We start from the raw sequence: 5,390 nt of genomic DNA on the forward strand, positions 1-5,390 counted from the left end.
ACCGGGGTCTCCCATCTCCATACCTCTCCCAGTCAGCTGCTATAACACAGATGTCAGTGAGCTCATCATTGTCTTGGCTTTTACTTATCCTTGCATGATAGATGGGCTCATCAAAATGTGGTGATTTCAGGTGAAGAGTTCTTATTATAGCATTTGGGCTGAAGTCCACCTCATTTCCTCTTACATAGCTTTTGAAGGTTGGGGCCCTGGTTTTGTCTTCTCTGACTACATTTGCGTAAAACTCTTTGATGAGGTTTGTATTGATCTTTCCCTCTGGATTGGTGAGCATTTGCCACCCTCTTTCTTCAATCTTCTCCCGAATCTGTGGGCAGTCGTCTTCATTGATTTGGAAGGTTAACTCGGGCAGTATCTTTTTGAGCTTTATCCGCTCAAATTCTCGTTCATGGAAGGCAGTCTTGAATCTCTTCTCGTCGAAAGAAATGTTCTCCATTGGTTTCTTCCTCTTCTGCCTCTTGGACTTGATGATGCCATGAATGAAGTTAATGCGAAAAGAGTGTAGTGAAGGGAAGAAATGTGGGATTTAGAGAGTGGAAAGTTGAAGAACTAGTTGCTGGAAAGTGAAGTGCAAGGGATATGAATTTTGAATGTGGAGATGGTGCGGATTGGATCCACTTATATAGAGAAGTGATGAAGATATTAAAGGTGTGGATTGATGGGGTTGGTGTATGATGAACGGATGGGATTTTGTATGGAGTAAGCACGAGGATTACCAACTTTATGATGGAGTTGGTTCGGTTTCCTAGTTTGTTCTTCCTCCAATGTTGCATGGCAACCATTCCCAATGCATTCCCCTTGAGGCACGTGTGTAGTACCCCTCTTCATGAAGTGGCCGAACCTTTCTCATTAAATTGTCCAATCAATCTCCTTCAATGTTCCTCTTCTTTCCTTATAAAGATCAAATAAGAAAAGTAAGAAATATAAAAAAAATCAATTTAAATTTTTACGACTAGAATAATAAAGAGAAGAAAAGATTTTGTTTATTCATGAACTCCAACTAACTAACTAACTGTGTATCCTTATATGCACATTGGTGGTGGCACTATGGGGTGACACCAAACTTAGTTTGGAGCGCTGTGATGAAAAGTTCTGTTCAAAGCTCCAAGACTAGCATGCTCTCAGTTGCATTCATGCTTTCTTGGCACCCTTTGAACACCAAACTTGTTCTTCACTATATACTGCAATATAAGGACTTCACCAAGTTTTTGTCAAGTTTGGGTTAGAATTCATGAATATTGACTTATTCACTAGTAAAAGCTAATAAAACATGGGTTGCCTCCCATGAAGCGCTTCTTTAGCGTCACTAGCTTGACATTTTTCCTTCATCAGGGAGGTTGATAATGCTTCAAGTCCTCCCCTCTTGCCTTGGACTTATATCCATTGGTTGTATCAATGATCTCTACATGTTCCAAGGAGAGAACTCTGTTGATAGTGAAAACCTTAGGTGACTGAGATGGTACAGTGGGGAGATTAGGGGGGATATCTGGGAAGTAAGCTGAGATCACTTTATCTCCTGGAGAGAAGTCTTCCGTAGGGATCTTCTTGTTCCTCTACCCCCTTGGTACCTTCTTCTTTGTCCCTTTTGATGTTGCCTTGCTCTTGGTGACTTCTTCTTCTAAGGGAATTTTGTTGTTGTCTTCACATGTCTCTGGTGGTTTAGGTTCCTCCAGCTTTTCCTTGAGTTGTGACAACTGCTTATTTCCTTGTTCATCAACCAAGGGCTTTCCTAGATGGACTGGTTGTTGATAGAGAGAATTGTTGTCGGTCTAGAATTTCTCTTGTAGAAATAAGAATTTCGTTGCAAGTATAGCCCAACCAACAAACAACTCTCACATCAAATTAAATTTTAGGTTTTTGTCACAAGTACAAACCCCAATAAGAAATAACCGGAGTATTTCGGACTCCGGGTCATCTCACGAAGAGTTGCAATGAAGTGTTTAATTATTGGCTATGAAAATGCAAAGGGGGGTTGATTTGATGTTTGACAAGAAAACATAAATGACAAGAAAGTAAAACAACAAGAACTAATAAAAGAAATAGTAAGCACTCTTGGCTAAGACTTAGGTAATTGAGATCACCATCCTTGTCTACATACCAAATATTGATAATTATGAGAGGCCAAGCTCATTAAGTCTACTTCCAAAAGCCTTAAGTAGGTAATATCTACTCCTAGGCTTGAAGTACGTCAAATGGCTTTGATCACATCAACCCATAAGTCCCAACCTACCTACTAATTAGATTAGTAGTGGGTTGGCATCAATGAGTATCAAATTGATCACCAAGGGTTCTCAAATCACCAATTCAATGAGACCCAATGACTCAAGGTCACTCAATTCCCTTAGCCTAGGCCAAGAGTCAAGAACACTACTCAAAAACTAGAGGAAGCATTTTACCAAACACCTAGAGTGCAAGAAAAGTAAACATCATAAATTGCAAGAATTAAAGGAAACCCACAACTAACATAAGCAAGAAATCAATAATGTCAAGCAAGATCAACATAAAAGAAACATAGAAACATAAGATTGCATTCAAAGAAATCAAAATTCAACAATGGTTCATAAACATAAAAATGGCAAAAGAAGGAAATTAACAACAAGAACTAGAAGAACAAAGGTGTAACAACAAGAAATTAAAAGAGAAAACTAGTCAAAACAAGAATTGAAAGATGAATTTGAGAGAACTAAACCTAAACTACCCTAAATTCTAGAGAGAAGAGAGAGCTTCTCTCTCTAGATTTCTATCCTAAAACATGATGCAAACTAAACTATGACTAAGTGTGTTGACTCTCCTTCAATTCTTGGCTGAAATAGCATCAGAAATGAGTTGGGTTGGGCCCAAAGTGCTTCAGAATTCGCTGGGGGCGAATTCACTTTAATGGGCTACGGCAGCATCGGCGCGCACGCGCAAAGTGCGCGTGCGCGCCCCTCAGCGCAAAGTAACATATGGCAAATTTTATATCATTTCGAAGCCCCGGATGTTAGCTTTCCAACGCAACTAGAACCGCCTCATTTGGACCTCTGTAGCTTAAGTTATGGTCAATTGAGTGCGAAGAGGTCGGGCTTGACAGCTTTACGGTTCCTTCATTTCTTCATGAGTTCTCCCACTTTGCATGCTTTTCTCCTCACTTCTTCCATCCAATACTTGCCCTATGATCCTGAAATCACTTAGAAAATACATCAAGACATCGAATGGAATTAAAGTGAATTAAAATTACCAATTTTAGGGCCTAAAAAGCATGTTTTCACATTTAAGCACAATTCAAGGGAGAATTACAAAACCATGCTATTTTTATTGAATAAATGTGAGAAAAGGTGATAAAATCCCCCAAAATAAGCACAAGATAAACCACAAAATTGGGGTTTATCAGTTGTGCTTCAGTGCTTGCTTCCTCTGTCAGCATCTCATTATGATCTTTGCGTGGTTCTTTGTTCTCTTGGTCTGATTCTTGTGAGAGTTTGAAGACACTAAAGCTGAGTCGTTCATCATGGATCCTTAATATTAGCTCCCTTCGCTCCACCTCTATGAGTGCTCTGGATGTAGCTAGGAATGGTCTCCCCAATATGATTGGGTGAGTGTGACTCTCTTCCATGTCCAAGATGACAAAGTCAGTGGGAAGAAAGTATTTCCCCACCTTTAACAACACGTTTTCCACCACCCCTCTTGCTTGTTTTTGAGTTTTGTCAGCCAGCTTGATGACTACATCTGTGGGCAATATCTCATTGATCTGCAGCCTCTTCACCAGGGATAAGGGCATTAAGTTGATGCTTGCTCCCAAATCGCAGAGTGCTCTATCAAACATTGTTTCCCCTATGGCACAGGGACATGAAAACTCCCTGGATCTTTTCTTTTCGTAGGTAACTGCGGTTGAATGAGGGCACTGCACTCCTTATTCATCACTATAGTTTGACCTCCCTTGAGTGAGCTTTTCCTGGGAAGCAGCTCCATCATATACTTGATGTATGCAGGCATTTGTTGGATAGTCTTGATGAACGGTATGTTCACATGCAAAGATGCAAACAAGTCAAGAAATCTTTAGTATATTCTCTTCTCCATAGCACCATTGAGCAGTTGGGGAAAAGGTGCATAGAGTCTCAGCAGCTCCTGTTTTGAGATTTCTGGTTCTTGGTAATCTTTTTCTCCCTCCTCTACTGAGGTATCTTCAGGTTGTTCTGATTGCTTGCTTGGCTTGTCCTCAATCTCCTTATCACTTATAGTGACCATCTTGCAATCTTCCCATCTTACTTTCTTTGTTTCACCTCTCGAATTCTTCTCCGTGTCACTTGGGAATCCATCTGTGGGTTTGGGAATTTGTTCAGAGAGATACCCCACTTGAGATTCCAACCTCTTGGTTGTGTCTCCCTGGTTCTTGAAACTTGCTCACACTTCCTCTTTGAACACCTTGTTGTCTTCAATCTCCTTGCTTATGCCTTCAAGTAGATTCTCAATCCTTGAGATTCTTTCATCAAATGATGATAGGTCAGGCTGAGGAGGGTTATGCTGGCCTTGATATGAATGTGGAGAGGTGTTGTTATGGGGGTGTTGATATGGTCTAGATGTGAAGTGTTGGTGGGCTGCATTGTTTGGATTTGGGCGTCTTTGATCAAGGCTTTAGTCTTGTTGATTTCCCCACCCAAAGTTTGGGTGATTCCTCCATCCAGGGTTGTAGGTCTTGGAGTATGGATCATGGTTTTGCCTAGGTGAACAATGTAGTTGGCTTGCTCCTGACTACCCTCTGCTTCTTCATTCACTCCTTCTTAGGTTGTTGATGAGTGGAGATTGCTGTACTTGGTTCCTCTCCATCTTCTTGTGAGGTCAGCCAGCTGCCGGGTAATGAGCTTGTTTTGGCCAGCAGAGCATCTACATTGTTTAGCTCCATTACTCCTCTTGTGTTCCCTTTTTCGGAAGCATAGAAGTAGTCATTCTCTGCTACAGTTTCAATGACATCTATGCCTCCTCAATGGTCTTCTTCTTGTTCAAAGATCTCCGGATGAATGGTCCACGCCTTCTTTGACTCATAAGAGAGCCCTTCATAGAAAATGTGCAGCTGCACCCATTCATTGAACATATCTGGTGGGCACCTCCTTGTGAGGTCTTTAAACCTCTCCCATGCTTCATATAGAGTCTCACCATCTTGTTGCCTGAAAGTTTGGACCTCAGCTCTCAGTCTATTGATTCGTTGAAGAGGGTAAAATCTTGCTAAGAATTTGTTCACCACATCTTCCCAAGTTGTCAAGCTCTCCCTTGGGAAAGACTCCAGCCACTTGGCTGCCTTATCCTTGAGTGAGAATGGAAATAAGAGTAGTCTATAGGCGTCAGGATGAACACCATTAGACTTCACTGTGTCACATATTCTCAGGAAGGTGGTTAGATGT

General features: G+C 41.2%; 1 non-coding gene across 1 annotated transcript; it reads left to right on the top strand.

Moving 5' to 3' along the window:
- Positions 1 to 5,078: 5,078 nt before the first annotated feature.
- On the top strand, positions 5,079 to 5,185 carry LOC112767776 (small nucleolar RNA R71). The gene has a single exon (XR_003185216.1). It is a non-coding gene; the product is annotated as a small nucleolar RNA R71 (small nucleolar RNA).
- Positions 5,186 to 5,390: the final 205 nt, after the last annotated feature.

The sequence above is a fragment of the Arachis hypogaea genome, chromosome 17 (genome assembly GCF_003086295.3).
Source record: "Arachis hypogaea cultivar Tifrunner chromosome 17, arahy.Tifrunner.gnm2.J5K5, whole genome shotgun sequence".
Taxonomy (NCBI): Eukaryota; Viridiplantae; Streptophyta; class Magnoliopsida; order Fabales; family Fabaceae; genus Arachis; species Arachis hypogaea.